General features: G+C 52.2%; 1 protein-coding gene across 1 annotated transcript in view; it reads right to left on the bottom strand.

Annotated features, from left to right (window-relative positions):
- LOC119979120 (lamina-associated polypeptide 2, isoforms beta/delta/epsilon/gamma-like) overlaps positions 1-18440 on the bottom strand; it is a 75584-nt gene that overhangs the window by 34023 nt on the left and 23121 nt on the right.

Genomic DNA, 18440 nt, shown 5'->3' with positions numbered 1-18440 from the left:
TAAAAGAGAACCATTAACATTCCTCATTGATAAAATAACCCTCATTAATTTCTAGTGAGTGTATGGAGACCTGGGAGAAAAACACAACATGACAAGTTTTGAAGTTGGAAATTAGGGTTGTTTTGGGACCTATTGTACGGGGAAAATACAAGTCAATGTTTTTAAACCCACCCACACAAAACACTTGAACCATTTTTAACACCATGGACATTTTTTAGATTGGGACAAGATTTATTGTTGTAGCAGCTAAGGAAATTAAAATGAAAAGCATTTGCAGGCATGCTTTTTTCACACACACTATCATCAGGCGGCAGCAGATTCAGAGGTTAAAGTAAAGAATCCTGCAAGTGGTTTATACATTATCACGGGTGCAATTCTCCAAAATGGAGACTAAGTGTTCACGCCGTCGTGAATCGCGATGGGGTTCACGATGGGCGCGGGTCACGCCGCTCCAGCCTCCCTTCTCGGCGCCAAATGCGCATGTGCAGTTGGGCCACGCCAACCCGCGCATGCACAGGGGACTTCTTCAACACTCCGGCCCCGACGCAACATGGTGCGGGGGTTCTGGGGCCGGAAGCGGAACGTGGAAAGAGGCCGGCCCGGCGATTGGTGAGCCCTGATCGTGGGCCAGACCCCATTGGATGCCCCCCCCCGGGTGAAGGAGCACTTTTCCCCCCCCCCCCCCCCCCCCCCCCCCCCCCCCCGACCCTTCACGCAGAATTCCTGCCGGCAGCGACCAAGGGTGAATGGCGCCGGCGGGACTCTGCCGGTTCCGCACGGCCGGAGAATCAGTGGCCCGGCCGCAGACCGCGACCGGCGCCAATTCTCCGCACCTCGTAGAATCGCGTGCTGGCGTCGGAGCTGCGTGGCGCGGTTGCAGCGATTCTCCGGCCCGACGTGGGGCTCGGAGAATCACACCCCACATGTCCAATCACCATCCTTGCTGGTGATACAATTACATCAAATAACAATTAAACTTTAAACAATTTCACACCAAATCTAACTTCAGCTTATCACTACAACATGATGGATCAACCCAACTCCTTGATAGAAAGTCCTGATACCAAGCTTAGCACATTACTGCCAAATCTATTCATGGCCCTTACCTTTCTCATCTACTCACTGCCCCTCAGTGGTATCATCTGAAGTTGTCATCAGCTTCTACATGTATGGTGATGATATCCATCTCTATGTCATCACCAACTCCCTTGACCCTCCAGATGCTTATGTTACCAGCCTGCTTGTCTGACATCCAGCTGGATGGATAGCACGTTTTCTAATTAAGCCTTAGGAAGACCAAAATCATTTCCTTCATCCACTGTAACAAACTGTTCTCTCACCAACAATTTCATTTTCGTTCCCAGCCAGTGTTTCCATTTGTGAGCTCAGCATCCTTTTTGACCCAAACTAAGCTTTCAACCCCATAATCATTCCATCACAAAGCCAACCTACTCCCACGTGCGTAGCTTCAGCATTTTGTTACTTCCAGACTCAAATCATGGAATGATCGCTGAGATGGCTTCCCACTTTTGAGCCGGAGCTTAAATTTGTAACCTGTTAAACTCCCACCCTGTCCCACTCACCTATAACTCTGCTTGCGGACATGAATTAGAGTAGCAAGCCTACCAGCAGCTCAAATTTAAAATGCTCACTCCATTGTCTCATCCCTTCCTATCTCTCTATTCTTAAAAAAAAGGCAACCTCAAACTCTGGGCTTTTAAACATCTCTTACTCTCTGCCCCATTATTGGTAGCATTGCCTTGATCCAATAGCCACTCAGGGCCTCAGAATCCCTTCTCAAAACTTTCAACTTTTCTCTCCTCTTGAAAACCCGATTCTTTTTTTTTGTTTTAAATAATTTTTATTGAAATTTTTACAAAATATAAACATCTTAACTCTATTAACAAAACAACCGCGGTAACACCCCAAGAACAATACCCCCCCAACTTCAAAAGCAACTACAAACAAAAGGAAAAAAAAACAGAAGAGCACCCAAACAACAAAAGGGAAAGAGATAGCACCCGCCACATCCCACAGACCCATGTTCTCCCTCTCCCCAATCCAAACCCCCATCCCCTCCCTCCTTCCCCCCCCGGGTTGCTGCTGCTGTCGGCCTATTTCCCTACCGTTCTGCCAGGAAGTCCAGGAAAGGCTGCCACCGCCTGAAAAACCCTTGTACTGATCCCCTCAGGGCAAATTTCACCTTCTCCAATTTGATGAACCCCGCCATATCATTGATCCAGGCCTCCACGCTTGGGGGCCTTGCATCCTTCCATTGGAGCAAGATCCTCCGCCGGGCTACTAGGGACGCAAAGGCCAGCACACCGGCCTCTTTCGCCTCCTGCACTCCCGGCTCCACTGCAACCCCAAAAATTGCGAGTCCCCAGCCTGGCTTGACCCTGGATCCCACCACCCTCGATACCGTCCTTGCTACCCCCTTCCAAAACTCCAACGCTGGGCACGCCCAAAACATATGGGCGTGGTTCGCTGGGCTCCCCGAGCACCTAGCACACCTGTCCTCGCCCCCGAAAAACCTACTCATCCTCGTCCCAGTCATGTGGGCCCTATGCAGCACCTTGAACTGTATGAGACTAAGCCTCGCACAGGAAGAGGAGGAATTCACTCTCTCCAGGGCATCCGCCCACGTCCCCTCCTCAATCTCCTCACCCAGCTCCTCTTCCCATTTACCCTTCAGTTCCTCCACCGAGGCCTCGTCTACCTCCTGCATTACCCGGTATATGTCCGAAATCCTCCCTCCTCCAACCCACACCCCCAAGAGCAACCAATCCCGCACCCCTCGTGGGGGCAGCAAGGGGAACCCCTCCACCTGCTGCCTGCCAAACGCCCTCACCTGCATGTACCTAAACATGTTCCCCGGGGGGAGCCCAAACTTCCCCTCTAACTCTCCCAAGCTCGCGAACCTCCCCTCCACAAACAGGTCCCTCAACCTCCTAACCCCTGCCCTGTGCCAGCCCAGAAACCCGCTATCAATGCTCCCTGGAACAAACCGATGGTTCCCCCGTATCGGGGCCTCCATCGAGCCCCCCACTTCTCCCCTGTGCCGTCTCCATTGCCCCCAAATTTTGAGGGTAGCCGCCACCACCGGGCTCGTGGTATACCTCGTTGGAGGGAGCGGCAACGGCGCCGTTACCAGCGCCTCCAGGCTCGTGCCCACACAAGACGCTGCCTCCATCCTCTTCCATGCTGCCCCTTCCTCGTCCATTACCCACTTACGTACCATCGCTGCGTTGGCAGCCCAATAGTACCCACAGAGGTTGGGCAACGCCAGCCCCCCCCTATCCCTGCCTCGTTCCAGGAACACTCTTCTCACCCTCGGAGTCCCATGCGCCCACACAAATCCCGTGATGCTCCTGTTGACCCTCCTAAAAAAGGCCTTCGGGATAAGGATGGGAAGGCACTAGAACAGGAACAAAAACCTCGGGAGCACCATCATCTTAACGGACTGCACCCTCCCCGCCAGTGACAGCGGTAACATATCCCACCTCTTAAACTCCTCCTCCATCTGCTCCACCAACCTTGTGAGGTTGAGCTTGTGCAGGGCCCCCCAGCTCCCCGCCACCTGGACCCCATGGTACCTGAAGCTCTTCCCTGCCTGCTTCAATGGGAGCCTACCAATCCCCTCCTCTTGATCCCCCGGATGCACCACAAACACCTCACTCTTGCCCAGGTTCAACTTATACCCCGAGAAACCCCCAAATTCACTAAGAATCCTCATCACCTCCGGCATCCCCCCCACCGGGTCCGCCACATACAGCAACAGGTCGTCCGCGTACAGTGACACTCTATGCTCCTCCCCACCCCGCACCAGGCCCCTCCAGTTCCCTGACTCCCTCAATGCCATGGCTAGGGGCTCAATCGCCAACGCGAAGAGCAAGGGGGACAGGGGGCACCCCTGTCTCGTCCCCCGGTACAGCCGAAAGTATTCCGACCTCCTCCTATTTGTGGCTACACTCGCCATCGGGGCCTCGTAGAGCAGCCTCACCCACTGGATAAACCCCTCCCCGAACCCAAACCTCTCACAAATACTCCCACTCAACCCTATCAAAGGCCTTCTCCGCATCTAATGCCACCACTATCTCCGCCTCCCCTTCCACAGCCGGCATCATAATAACGTTGAGGAGCCTTCGTACGTTTGTATTCAACTGCCTTCCCTTCACAAACCCCGTCTGGTCCTCATGGATGACCCCGGGCACGCAATCCTCTATCCTAGTGGCCATGATCTTTGCCAACAGCTCAGCATCGGCGTTCAGCAGCGAAATCGGCCTATACGATCCGCACTGCAGAGGGTCCTTGGCCCGCTTCAGGATCAAGGAAATCAGTGCCCGTGACATAGTTGGGGGCAAAGCCCCCTCCTACCTTGCCTCGTTAAAGGTCCGGACCAACAGGGGGCCCAACAGGTCCAAATACCTTTTATAAAATTCCGCCGGAAACCGGTCCGGCCCCGGCGCCTTCCCCGACTGCATGCTACCTATCCCTTTGACCACCTCCTCCAGCTCGATCGGTGCCCCCAGTCCCTCCACCTGCTCCTCCTCCACCCTCGGGAATCGCAGCTTGTCCAAGAAGTGCCCCATTCCACCCCCCTCCACCGGGGGCTCCGACCGGTACAGTTCCCCATAGAAGTCACTGAAGACCCCATTAACATCTACTCCCCTCCGCACCATCTTCCCAGCCCCATCCGTCACTCCCCCAATCTCCCTGGCCGCATCTCGCTTCCGGAGCTGGTGCGCCAGCATCCTGCTCGCCTTCTCCCCGTATTCATACACCGCCCCCTGTGCTTTCCTCCACTGAGCTTCCGCCTTTCTGGTAGTCAATAGGTCGAATCTGGCCTGAAGGCTACGCCTCTCCCCCAGCAATCCCTCCTCTGGGGCCTCCGCATATCTCCTATCCACCTGCACCATCTCCCCTATCAGTCTCTCCCTCTCCCTCTGCTCCCCCCTCTCCCTATGGGTTCGGATGGAGATCAATTCCCCCCTCATCACCACCTTAAATGCCTCCCAGACTGTCCCCACTCGGACCTCCCCGTTATCATTGGCCTCAAGGTACCTCTCGATACACCCCCGAACCCTCTCGGCCACCTCCTCATCTGCCAGCAGCCCCACCTCCATGCGCCAGAGCGGACGTTGGTCCCTCTTTTCCCCCAGCCCAAGGTCCATCCAGTGCGGGGCATGATCTGAAATGGCAATGGTGGAGTATTCCACATCCTCCACCCTCGACACCTCAGGACAAAAAAATCAATCCTCAAGTAGGCCTCATGTACGTGGGAGAAAAACGAGTATTCCCTGGCCCTTGGCCTCGCAAACCTCCAGGGATCCACCCCCCCATCTGGTCCATGAATCCCCTCAGCACCTTAGCCGCCGCCGGCCTCCCACCCGTCCGGGACTTGGATCGATCCAATGGGGGATCCAGTACTGTGTTGAAGTCCCCCCCCCCCCCCATGATCAGGCCCCCCACCTCCAGGTCCGGAATGCGGCCCAACATACGGCGCATAAACCCCGTATCGTCCCAATTTGGGGCATAAACATTCACCAACACCACCCGCTCCCCCTGCAGCTTGCCACTCACCATCACATATCTCCTGCCACTGTCAGCCACCACATTTAACGCCTCAAACGACACCTTCTTCCCCACCAGGATCGCCACCCCCTTACTCTTCACATCCAGCCCCGAGTGAAATACTTGGCCCACCCATCCCTTCCTCAGCCGAACCTGGTCCACCACTCTCAGGTGTGTCTCCTGGAGCATGGCCACATCCGCCTTCAGCCCCTTCAGGTGCGCAAATACCCGGGCCCGTTTGACCGGCCCATTCAGCCCCCTCACATTCCAGGTTATCAGCCGGATCAGAGGGCTCCCTCCTGCCCCCCTCCCCTGCCGATTAGCCATACCCCATCCCTTGCCCACCCCCGGCCAGCGTCCCCCGCTCTGCCAGTTTCCCACGGCGGCAACTCCCCCCCCCCTTCAGCACCCCCTGCGTCCTCCAGCTCCTTCCTGACCGTTTCAGCAGCAACCCGGTACTCCCCCCCCCCCAGGCTAGGACCCCTCCTAGCCACGCTCCTCCCTCCATAGCACTCCCGTGAGCCAGCTAACTTCTGCTGACCCCGGCGGCTCCCGCCCTACCTTCGACTCCTCCCCACGTGGGACTGCCCCTCCTCCATTGTGCCCGTCAACGGGTCCCCCCCCCCTGCTCTTGCGCGGGAGAAGAAAACAGCCAGCAACGACCCGCGCGTCTCAGCCCCGGCCCTGCCCCCGCCATCTCCCAGCACAGAAAGCCCGCGCTTTCGCCCTGCCCGGCCCCGCCTCCTCCAGGGCTACCCCCATTGTCAGTCCCCCCCACCAGCTCCCCGAACTCCCCGTTTACCCCTCTGCCCGAACCCGTCCACTCGACCCCTGCATAAAAACCCATATAGAAAAGACAATACATCACACCACCCATCCTAAGGCCAACCCACATCTTACACTAAACCAAGCAAATACAAATACAAAATTATACAGCAGCCCCCATCCTAGACCCTCAGTTTGAGTCCAATTTCTCGGCCTGCACAAAGGCCCACGCCTCCTCCGGGGACTCAAAATAATGGTGCCGATCCTTATAGGTGACCCACAGACGCGCCGGCTGCAACATGCCAAACTTCACACTCAGTCTGTGGAGCACCGCCTTCGTCCGGTTAAACCCGGCCCTCTGCCTCGCCACCTCCGCACTCCAGTCCTGGACGATCTGCACCTCCGTGTTCTCCCACTTGCTGCTCCGCTCCTTCTTGACCCACCGGAGCACACACTCACGATCTACGAACCGATGAAACCTCACCAACACCGCCCGCGGCGGCTCGTTCGGCTTGGGCCTCCTAGCCAGAATTCTGTGGGCCCCCTCTAACTCCAGGGGTCTCTGGAAGGACCCAGCCCCCATCAGCGAGTTTAACATAGTCACCACATAGGCCGCTAGGTCCGACCCCTCCAGCCCCTCCATGAGGCCCAAGATCCGCAAATTCTTCCTCCTCGACCGGTTGTACAGCTCCTCGAACCGCTCCTGCCATCTTTTATAGAGCGCTTCGTGCATCTCCACCTTCCCCGCCACGGCCACGACCTCATCCTCCCTTTCGGAGGCCTGCTGCTGCAGCTCCCGGATCGCAGCCCCCTGGGCTGTCTGGGTCTCCATCAGTTCCCTGTTGATTACCTTCAGCGACTCCAGCAGCTCCAACTTAAGCTCCTGGAAGCAGCGCAGCAGAATCGCCTGCTGCTCCTGGGCCCACTGCCTCAGCTCCTCAAGGCCTCCGCCGGCCGCCATTTTGTCTTTCTTCCCCCGTTTTTTCATGGGGTGCTTTCTCCGGTTTTTTCCTTACCCCACTCCTGGTCCGGACCATAGGACCGTTGGGGTCGACTCTGACCTCTTCCCCCGTCGGGATTTGCCACTACAGCTCCGTTGGGGGCCCTGAAAAGAGCCCCAAAGTCCGTTCTCAGCGGGAGCTGCCGAATGTGCGGCTTAGCTCCTCATTGCCGCCACCGAAAGTCGAAAACCTGATTCTTTGACCAACCTTTGAGTCTCTCTCAATCATTTTGACTTGGTGTCAATTTTTATCCGATTATGCACATCATACAATTTAAGTTAAAGGTGCTAGATAAATGCACGTCATACTTCTACAATCTAGCTATGTGCACACACCAAAAGTAAAATTGAGAGAGATGCAGGTATTAAAATGACAAAAGGTAACATTTACAGACATTTCAATACCAACTGAAGTGGTGGTCTGCTGTGCCCTCCACAACCTCGCAAAGCAGCGGGGCGATGATCTGGAGGTTGGTGATAAGGAACATACGGCCACCTTCGAGGAGGAGGATGATGAGGTGGCACTGGACCAGCAGGGTCCAGAGGACGAAGCTGTGGAGGAAACCGAAGACCAGCTGGTGCCAACGTTGTGTGCCAGGCTCTCCATTGCAGTCGCCACCCTAGCAGTGTTGGCTTCAGTGTCATGCATCGTCGACGACATCTCCTGCGCAAGTAGCCTCTGGGACTCCTCCAAACGCCTATGGATCTGCTGGAGTGACGCAGACATCTCCCTCGGAATGTCTCGGCCACTCCCCGACATCTCCATCAGCTCCGGGTAACCTGTTCCATAGGCTCAGCATCAGACTGGGACCCAGCTGGTTCTGGGATCCAGCAAACCTCCGATTGTTGTCTCGCCTGCGGGTTCCTGTCTCCACCTGATGTACATCAGCAGCAGTGTGGTGCTCACCAGATTGTGCCCCAGAAGACTGACCACTAACATGTCCCACTCAGGTGTGTGTATCTGCATTAATGGGCGGGTGGGGATGGCAACTGTGACACAATTCCTCTGGTGGCATCCTCCGAGCTCTCCTCCGAGTTGGTCTCCTGGGAGATTGGAGAGTGTGCCACCCAGGATGGGCAGGCACCGTTGGTTGGAGAAGCTGTGGGAGAATGGACGTGTGGGCAGTGGGAGGGATGGGTCAGGTCAGTAAGGCAATAACTCACGTTTGACAGGTCCCCCGGGTGGAGCCCGGTAGTTCCTCACCACTGCGACATCCGCCAGCCTCCGTGTGGGTGTCCTTGGCCACACAGGTCACCTCCAGAGCACGTTCCTCGAAGGTGGTGAGGATTCTGATGGTCTGGCACACCTCAGCCAGTCTGCGCCCTCTCCTGGCGACTGTGGGAGAGCTTTTCCTGAGGAGACACAGAGGGCATCGGTAACCACACGCTACGGTTCCCAGTGGTTTGGGGGGGGAATGGTGTGAAGGGAGGGTTGAAGGGGTGTGGTGTGGAGGGAGGGTTAGGGTTTGCATGAAGAGTTTGGGGGTGGTTGTTCCCATGTTGGGCATGGGGAGTGCGGGGGGGAAAGAGTTCTCGGGGAGGGGTGGGGGGCTGTCCGGTGTAGGTCATTGGTCTTCCTCTGCCACTGGAGACCAGCTTTTCTGATCACACTAGCGGTGCTCACAGCTGTCACTACCTCAACCCAGCCAGCATTGGCTGCCCTATGGTTGACCCTCCTGGACCCTTGGGGAAATAGGACATCCCTCCGAGCCTCCACGGTGTCCAGCAGCCTCGCAGGTCAGTGTCCCCGAATCTTGGGGCTGGTCTCCTCAGTGCCACTGTTGCGAGCTGGCTGGTATTGGCTGAGCAAGTGCAGCTCAAGGGCTTTAGTAGCGGGGGGCTGGCAAGCGCAGTGCTGGCAAATCAGCTGGCGAGCCTTCATTTGCAGCAAGAGGCCTCGTTAAGTGGACCAATTAACGTTGAATAGCGTTGCCGACCTCGCTGGGCTGAGCACCCAGAAACTCATGGCAACTCATGATCACTATAATACTTAGAAATCTTTCCGAAGAATCACGTCCTATGAATCCTTGGGTTCTATTGGCTGAAAAATGCTGGGGTTTCAGTTAATTTCCACCAAGAATTCTTGCCTCTCAAATTTAGTACAAGTAGGGCTAAAATATGTAGCAGCAAAATAAAGTTGCAGGTCAACTTTCATTCTGATAATTAGTTCCATTCAAATTACTTGCCCGTGAAAAAGTTTGCACTGAACCTTTCTGATGCAAACAGCTATTTCAGGGAGATAACAGTGAAGAGACAAAGTGGGGTAGAAATAATTTCAGGTTTGCTGGCTGGCCTGAACTAGATGGTCTGATTAAAATATCTCATCAGCATATTTCTGATGTTTGCCAATTGAGTCTCCAGTTGCAACCTGTTACTTTTGGGCAAATCAGAAATGGCCCACAGGCAAATCCTAGGGGGTTGAGGAGAGGGATGAAAGAAAAGAATCAAAATATGGCTAGTATTGGCTGGCAGTTAGTTGCAGTTTTTCCTGGTTTTGGAGTCAGGGGAAACATTCTGTTCCCCCTGCCTCCACATGAAAGTATACTTAAATTAATTTCTGGGAGAGGTTCTGGGACAGGTGTTAAACCCTCTTTATGCAAGAAGCCCAACATCTATTCCATTCTGGTACCAGGATTGCCTTAGTAGAACCGTCCCCAATTTTACACTGGAAATCTTTTTACTGAGAGCTTCCATCTCTCACATCCAATAACCTGTTCTGAAAACTCTGCACACATGTCAACACTCAGACAACTCACAAAATTGTAAAAAAAAGTCATTTGCCACAACAGGTTCTTTAAAAAATTCCAACATACTCCTTTTCACCAAAAACTAATCAGTTGTTCCCTGGGCCACACACACTACTGCATTACTAGTTTTGCCGCTAAATGTCCATTTGGTTTTAGGTATACTTCGTATCGACAAACAGATGAACAAACATGGGTGAATACATTATCTTCAACCTGCCTTCAGTGACAGAGGAAACCAAATACATTTTACTACGAATCAAAATCCAGTCAACCAAGTTCAGATTACCCCTGCTCTCGCCCACCTCAATATTAAACTAGTCCTTCAGTTCACTACTACCTTATTCTGATAGTATACAGCATCTATCTTACAGCGAGGGAGAAAAAAATTGAAGGTTTATTTTATGCACTTACAACGTAGCTAATCTTCTCCAATAAAAGCAAAATACTTTTGACACTAGAAACCAAAAATAAAAACAGAAGATGCTGGAAAGGCTCAGCAGGTATGGCAGCATCTGTGGAGAGTGAAACAGAGTTGACATTTAAAGATACTGCCAGACCTGAGTTTTTCCAGCATTTTCTGGTCCTATTTCTAAATTTTCTACAAGTTATAGAACATAGAACACTACAGCGCAGTACGGGCCCTTCGGCCCTCGATGTTGCGCCGACCTGTGAAACCATCTGAAGCCTATCTGACCTACACTATTCCATTTTCATCCATATGTCTATCCAGTGACCACTTAAATGCCCTTAAAGTTGGTGAGTCTACTACTGTTGCAGGCAGGGCGTTCCACACCCCTACTACTCTCTGAGTAAAGAAACTGCCTCTGACATCTGTCCTATATCTATCACCCCTCAATTTAAAGCTATGTCCCCTTGTGTTGGTCATCACCATCCGAGGAAAAAGACTCTCACTGTCCACCCTATCTAACCCTCTATCTTATGTCTCTGTTAAGGCACCTCTCAGCCTTCTCCTCTCTAACGAAAACAACCTCAAGTCCCTGAGCCTTTCCTCGTAAGACCTTCCCTCCATACCAGGCAACATCCTAGTAAATCTCCTCTGAACCCTTTCCAAAGCTTCCACATCCTTCCCATAATGTGGTGACCAGAACTGCACGCAGTACTCCAGGTGCGGCCGCACCAGAGTTATGTACAGCTGCAGCATGACCTTGTGGCTCCGAAACTCAATCCCCCTGCTGATAAAGGCTAGCACACCATATGCCTTCTTAACAGCCCTATTAACCTGGGTGGCAACTTTCAGGGATTTATGTACCTGGATGCCGAGATCTCTCTGTTCATCTACACTACTAAGAATCTTGCCATTAGCCCAGTACTCTGCATTCCTGTTACTCCTTCCAAAGTGAACCACCTCACACTTTTCCGCATTAAACTCCATCTGCCACCTCTCAGCCCAGCTCTCCAGCTTATCTATGTCCCTCTGTATCCTATAACATCCTTCAGCACTATCCACAACTCCACCGACCTTCGTGTCATCTGCAAATGTACTAACCCATCCTTCTACACCCTCTTCCAGGTCATTTATAAAAATGACAAACAGCAGTGGCCCCAAAACAGATCCTTGCGGTACACCACTAGTAACTGAACTCCAGGATGAACATTTGCCATCAACCACCACCCTCTGTCTTCTTTCAGCTAGCCAATTACTGATCCAAACCGCTAAATCACCTTCAATCCCATACTTCCGTATTTTCTGCAATAGCCTACCGTGGGGAACCTTATCAAACGCCTTACTGAAATCCATATACACCACATCAACCGCTTTACCCTCATCCACCTGTTTGGTCACCTTCTCAAAAAACTCAATAAGGTTTGTGAGGCATGACCTACCCTTCACAAAACCGTATTGACTATCGCTAATCAACTTATTCTTTTCAAGATGATTATAAACCCTATCTCTTATAACCTTTTCCAACATTTTACCCACAACCGAAGTAAGGCTCACAGGTCTATAATTACCAGGGTTGCCTCTACTCCCCTTCTTGAACAAGGGGACAACATTTGCTATCCTCCAGTCTTCCAGCACTATTCCTGTCGACAAAGACGACATAAAGATCAAGGACAAAGGCTCTGCAATCTCCTCTCGGGCTTCCCAGAGAATCCTAGGATAAATCCCATCTGGCCCAGGGGACTTATCTATTTTGACATTTTCCAAAATTGCTAACACCTCCTCCTTTTGAACCTCAATTCCATCTAGCCTGGTCGACTGAACCCGAGTGTTCTCCTCGACAACATTGTCTTTCTCCAGTGTAAACACTGACGAAAAATATCGATTTAACGCTTCCCCTATCTCCTCTGATTCCACACACAACTTTCCGTTACTATCCTTGATTGGCCCTAATCTTACTCTAGTCATTCTTTTGTTCCTGATATACCTATAGAAAGCCTTAGGGTTTTCCTTGATCCTATCCGCCAATGACTTTTCGTGTCCTCTCCTCGCTCTTCTTAACTCTCCCTTTAGGTCTTTCCTGGCTAACTTGTAACTCTCAAGTGCCCTAACTGAGCCTTCATAGGGCAGCACGGTGGCACAGTGGTTAGCATTGCTGCCTACAGCGCTGAGGACCCGGGTTCGAATCCCGGCTCTGGGTCACTGTCTGTGTGGAGTTTGCACGTCCTCACCGTGTCTGCGTGGGTTTCGCCCCCACAACCCAAAGATGTGCAGGTTAGGTGGATTGGCCACGCTAAATTGCCCCTTAATTGGAAAAACAAAAATAAAAATAAAAATAATTGGGTACTCTAAATTTTAAAAAAAAACTGAGCCTTCATGTCTCATCCTAACATAAGCCTTCGTCTTCCTCTTGACAAGTGCTTCAACTTCCTTCGTAAACCACGGTTCCCTTGCTCGACAACTTCCTCCCTGCCTGACAGGTACATACTTATCAAGGACACGCAGTAGCTGTTCCTTGAAAAAGCTCCACATTTCGATTGTACCCATCCCCTGCAGTTTCCTTCCCCATCCTATACATCCTAAATCTTGCCGAATAGCATCATAATTACCTTTCCCCCAGCTATAATTCTTGCCTTGCGGTATATACCTATCCCTGCCCATTGCTAAAGTAAACATAACCGAGTTGTGATCACTATCACCAAAGTGCTCACCTACATCTAAATCTAACACCTGGCCGGGTTCATTACCCAGTACCAAATCCAATGTGGCCTCGCCCCTTGTTGGCCTGTCTACATACTGTGTCAGAAAACCCTTCTGCGCACACTGTACAAAAACTGACCCATCTATAGTACTCAAACTATAGTATTTCCAGTCAATATTTGGAAAGTTAAAGTCCCCCATAACAACTACCCTGTTACTCTCGCTCCTGTCGAGAATCATCTTTACAATCCTTTCCTCTACATCTCTGGAACTATTCGGAGGTCTATAGACAACTCCCAACAGGGTGACCTCTCCTCTCCTGTTCCTAACCTCGGCCCATACTACCTCAGTAGACGAGTCCTCAAACGTCCTTGGTTTCATAAAGTTGGTTTCATAAAATCAATATAATTGTGATTGAAATCAGTTTTTCTCTCTTCTCCTCCATCTTTTACCCCCAAAATATTAATCTTTAGTATGTCACAAGTTAACACTGCAATGAAGTTACTGTGAAAATCCCCTAGTCCCCACACTACGGCATCTGTTCGGGTACACTGAGGGAGAATTCAGAATGTCCAATTCACCTAACAAGCACGTCATTCGGGACTTGTGGTAAGAAATCAGAGCGCCCAGAGGAAACCCACGCAGACACACGGGGTGAACGTGCAGACTCCGCACAGACAGTGACCCAAGCCAGGAATCGAACCGGAGACCCTGGCACTGTGAAGCAACAGTGCTAACCACTGTGCTACTGTGCCGCCCATACAATACCTCACAACCAATTACTCAAAATTGAAATTTATCTCCTCCAGGAGCAAAATTTGTTGAAATAATTTATTGATCACAAATTGCATTTCTATTGCACCTTTATATTAGTATTAAGACCCCAAGATGCTTCAGTATTCTAAAGCACAATTTGACATTAAGCCACATAAGGAAATATTCGGGCACATGACCTAAAGCTTGGTCAAATAGTGTTGTGTTAGGTGTTAAAGGAGAATCTTTTAAAAATGGGGAAGGGAGGGGCTGGTCACATGATGAGAACGCAGGACTTTATTGCGGGCTTTGACTCTGCTCGTCTTTTCATCCTTATCCTAATGTATATTTTTAAAGTTTTTTTTTAAAGATATATATCTTGTAATATGACCCTGGATTATCCTGGTCGGATTTGGTGATGAGAAGCAGAGTTCAGTCAGAGAGAATCAGAGGAGGTAGCCAGATATGCCTTTGATTGAAGTTGCCAGATGTGCCTGGGGTGGGGCTCAACTTGAAGAGGCGTTTAGCTGGTGAGTGGGCCTACGTCTCGGTGGTGCTGTTTGCATCGGGATGATGGCTGTCAATGCAAGTGATGACTCTCTCGGCACCGTGGTGCTCACTTTTGATGAACTGCGAAGTATCCTTGAGAGAATGGTAGAAGCACAGAAGAGAATCCTGGTATTTAATAGAGCAATATCCCTGGTTAGGGCTCACTGTTGGTCCTTCTAAATCCTTTTGCATGGTGTGTCGTCCATCCTGGCCGACTCGGGGAATAGAACTGGACTCGGGGAATAGAACTGGACCAGGAGTGTTCGTGAGCTTGGTTTCTTGCAAGTGGGAGGCGAACTTCCGACTTGAGTATGAAAATTGAATGCCAGACTTTTGCAGTCTTTATTTTGAGGTTGGGCTCATCAGGTTCGTGGAGCATGTTATTCGGTCTTCAAAGCCTGGGGTCAGGTGGAGACCATGACCACTGGTCTTGCATTATCCCGTTCTCAATGCTCATCTGAGGGGTTGGGGGTGGTTGGTTGTGTCATACCACCATCCCTCCCCCCCACCCCCCCGCCCCATCCCGTTGGCCGGGCCTAGGTTCCTAACCGCCTGTGCCGTCGGCGAACAACGCACAAGGTGCTTCATTCGATTTCGATGGAATTTGAGAGATCCTGAAGGCTGTTCGACAATCTTGTCATGGCTTTGGCCTTTCCAAATGGCATAGATGGTGTTATCATCCTGCAATTTGTCAATAATCCTGGACTTTATTCCCTCGTGATTATGTTGTTGATTTTAATGTTGTTGTCTTTTCTCCTATCAAGGGTATGCGGTGTGTGACCATGAGGGTTTTCTGTAGCAAAAACCAGTCAGTAAAGTAATGTGATTCATGCGCAGTCCTGTTTCCTTTTTTATGTGTTCTAATTCTTGCAATTGTGAGAAGGAAGGACATTTTAGACACCCGTTATCTCATTTATAGAGATGAGTAGAGCCATGGCAGGATCGTCGGTGGCTTGTTGGGTGTGGTGGTGGGCGATATGGTCAGTTAAGTCCTCACTTGGATTAAGGATAGACATACCCCAGTTAGAGCTAATTGTATCTGGTCGATATATTTTTTTGTTATTGTGAATTTTGAGAATTCATACTTACCTCCTTTGAAGGCCTGGGTAGATCATGTATCCTGGAGAGGATTGGGTTCCTTCTGGTTCCTCTTTGTGGTGGCATTTTTGGACCTTTTTGGGCGCATGGTAGATTGTGATCGGTTAATCCTTATTAGAATTGTTGAAATGGGACTTCCGGTGTGCATCATGGAGTGAGTGATCACACAGAGGCAGCTCCTGCCTAAGGTTACAGAAAAGAGCTCTTTTTTAAGCAACACGGGTTGGAATTTCGATGAAAAGGCGTAGGTGAATGTTCGAGGAGTACTTTCCCCCAGGAATAGCATGTTTCTTGGTTATCAGACCCTCAGAAACAGTGCAAGATTTGTCTGAAGCAGCAGCAAACAAAAGCCTCTGCAAGCATGCAAGCGGGGGAAGGGCCAGCTTAGAGGTCTCAAGCTGATTTGAGGGCCTTTATGAAAGCTGAATTCTAGCAGCAGAGGGAAGAACTGTGAAAAGATCTCACCAAGGCCATTGAAGAAGCGGAGACGGACTTCCGGTAGCGGTGATGCGGAGCTAAGCCGCACGTTCAGTGGCTCCCACTATTTTCGGACTTTGGGGCTCTTTTAAGGGCTCGTAGTGGTGCTGTTTGGACTTTCCCCCGTGTGGGAACACTCCTTCTCAGATTCTCCACCGGTGGATGGCCTGGACTAGGAGTGGAGCGGTCAGGAAATCGGTTTTGGAGACTTTCACAGTTGCGGCTATGCGGAGCTAAGCCGCACCACAGCTCCCGCTACTTAAGGACTTTTGGGCCGATTTGAGGGCCCCAAACGGCGCTGTCTCAACGAATCCCGGTGGGGGAAGGTGTCTAGAGGAGCATTCCCCATAATTTATGGCGCTCACCATAAAGGCAAAGGAAAAAGCTGCAGCAGCTCCCCAAGAAAAGCGGGGGAAGAAGGACAAAATGGCGGCCGGCGGAACACCCGAGGACTGGTGGAAGTGGGCGCAGAAGCAGCAGGCCTCTTTTTTTTTTAAGAATTAGAACAGTACAGCACAGAACAGGCCCTTCGGCCCTCGATGTTGTGCCCTCTTCTGTGCTGTTTTGCGGAGCTGAAGGCTGAGTTGCTGGACTCCCTGAATGCGACTACCAACAAGCTGCTTGGGGCTCAGGCGGCCCAGGAGGTGTCCATTCGGGAGTTGCAGCAGCAGGCTGCTGAGCGGGAGGAGGAGGCCGTGGTCCTCGTGGGGAAAGTGGAGTTGCATGAGGCACTTCACAAAAAGTGGCAAGACCGCTTGGAGGAGTTGGACGTTCGCACGAGGCGAAAGAATTTGAGGATCCTGGGCCTGGCGGAGGGGTCGGATCTCCCGTCCTACTTGACCACGATGTTGAGCTCGTTGATGGGAGCGGGGTCCATCCATTTGCCCCTGGAGCTTGAGGGAGCTCACAGAGTGCTGGCCAGGAGGCCTAAGGCAAATGAACCCCCGCGGGCGGTGCTGGTGCGGTTCCATCGATTTAATGACCGGAGTGTGTGCTGCGCTGGGCCAAGAAAGAGAGGAGCAGCAAGTGGGAGAATTCGGTAGTGCGAATCTACCAGGACTGGAGTGCGGAGGTGGCAAAGCGGCGGGCCGGGTTCAACCGGACGAAGGCGGTGCTGCATGCCAAGCAGGTCAGATTTGGAATACTGCAGCCTGCGCGTCTGTGGGTGACAAATAAGGACCGGCACCACTACTTCGAGTCCCCGGAGGAGGCGTGGGCCTTTGTACAGGCGGAGAAACTGGACTCGAACTAGGGTCTGGGGACACACTATGGCCGTTGCTGTTTTCGCTGTTGCTGTTATTCAATTTTGACACGTGTTTTTTTTAATGCTGGTTTTCTTTTTGCTCTGTTTCCGGGTGGGTTTGTCTGTTGGGTATGGGTGTGGGGAACGTTGGGGGTATGTGCTTTATATGTTCTCTTCTGTACGGGGCTGGGGGTTGGGGTGAAACTGGATTTTGAGGAGCTGCGTCAGAAGGGTGGGGTGTGGCAGTGTGAAAGCGCGGGCTTTCCTCTGGTTGCCCGCGCTGCGGGGCAGGGGGGCGGAGCTGGAGGTGGGGGCGTGGCCTCTACTGGTTTTCTTTCCCGCGCTGAAGCGGTGCCAAGGAGGTGTGGCAAGAGGGGGATGACCCCATGCCGGGAGGAGATGGGTTTTGGCAGGAGCTGCCGGGTCAGCAGAAGTCAACTGACTCACGGAAGTACCATGGAGGGTGCGTCGCGGCTAGGAGGGGTCCTAGCCTTGGGGTGGGGGGGGGGGGGGGGGGGAGATACCGGGTTGCTGCTGGAATAGCCAGGAAGGAGATGGTGTGGGCCGGGGGGGGGTAGAGGAGAGGCGTTATCGCCATGGGGAACGGGTCAGGCGGGGCGAGCTGGCCTGGGGCGAGCAGTCGATACGCTATGGCTAGCCGGCGGGGGAGAGGGGCAGGTTGCCCTCTGATCCAGCTGATTACCTGGAACGTGAGGGGGCTAAATGGGCCGGTTAAGAGAACTAGGGTATTTTCTCATCTGAAGGGGCTGAAGGCGGACGTGGCTATGCTCCAGGAGACCCACTTGAAGGTGGCGGACCAGGTTTGTCTGAGGAAGGGGTGGGTGGGGCAGGTTTTTCACTCAGGATTGGACGCGAAGAACCGGGGGGTGGCGATTCTGGTGGGGAAGAGGGTGGCATTCGAGGCGGCTGAGGTGGTGTCGGACAAGGAGGGCAGATATATTATGGTGAAGGGTAGGCTGCAGGGAGAGAAGGTGGTGCTGGTTAATGTATATGCCCCAAATTGGGATGATGCCGGCTTCATGAGGCGCTTGTTGGGCCGCATTCCGGACCTGGAGGCAGGGGGCCTGATCATGGGGGAAGACTTTAACACAGTGCTGGATCCCCCACTGG

This window comes from Scyliorhinus canicula, chromosome 15 (assembly GCF_902713615.1).
Source record: "Scyliorhinus canicula chromosome 15, sScyCan1.1, whole genome shotgun sequence".
In the NCBI taxonomy this organism is placed as follows: domain Eukaryota; kingdom Metazoa; phylum Chordata; class Chondrichthyes; order Carcharhiniformes; family Scyliorhinidae; genus Scyliorhinus; species Scyliorhinus canicula.
Note: the sequence above shows the minus strand (reverse complement) of the source record. Positions and strands in the feature narration are given on the sequence as shown.